The sequence below is a fragment of the Verticillium dahliae genome, genomic scaffold, assembly GCF_000150675.1.
Source record: "Verticillium dahliae VdLs.17 supercont1.1 genomic scaffold, whole genome shotgun sequence".
Lineage (NCBI taxonomy): Eukaryota > Fungi > Ascomycota > Sordariomycetes > Glomerellales > Plectosphaerellaceae > Verticillium > Verticillium dahliae.
This window is the reverse complement of record NW_009276921.1, coordinates 1,991,134-1,991,903: the sequence shown is the minus strand read 5'-3', so window position 1 is coordinate 1,991,903 and position 770 is coordinate 1,991,134.

Sequence of the window (770 nt, the reverse complement as noted above, 5' to 3'; positions counted from 1 at the left end):
TGTTGTTGCATGCGCTGTTGCATGAACTGTTGCTGCTGTTGAGGGTTCATGTTCGAGTTCGCGGGGAAGCCGGGCATGCCCGCCGCCATGTAGTTTGGAGGAAACTGCTGGCCGGCAGCATTGCCTTGAAACTGCTGGTTCGGATAGGCCACTGGAGGGAACACGTATGTCAGCTGTTGTTCTCACCATGTGTAAGGGCGCAAAGCCTTGAGCCACTGGGGCCCAAACACGGTGTGTTCATCTCCATGACGCACTTTGTACGCTCCCAGCGCGACAGATGATGTGGTCAGGGTGTCAACGCTTTGGTGTGACCCGACAGTGATATAAGGTGATTTGTGGGCAAGGTGCGCCTGCGTCCAGGACCTGCGGTGAGGTGGGCAGCGAAGAGAGGGCAATGAATGGTGAAGGATGGGCAGATGTGGCAGGCCGTCGGCAAGGAGGGAGGAGGGGCGAGCGAAGCGTGACGATGTGACCGGGGGGGGACAGAGGAAGTAACGGCATGAGGACAAATAACAAATGGAACGGTAGAGATCTTACTCTGGTTTGGTTGGCCATTGGTCGGCATCTGTGGCATGGCGGTACTCTGCATCATGCCTGCAGGCCCAGGACCCGACATGATGGCAGGATTGGGTTGGCCGGCGCCAGGGAAGGAGGGCTGCTGGCCTTGAGGCATGCCACCAGCGAACTGGTTAGGGTTGTACATCTGGGTGCTGCTTGAGAGGAAAGCGCGCCGGCTGCAGGTGAGGTTGTGGTTGTGGTGTGAGTTGGGC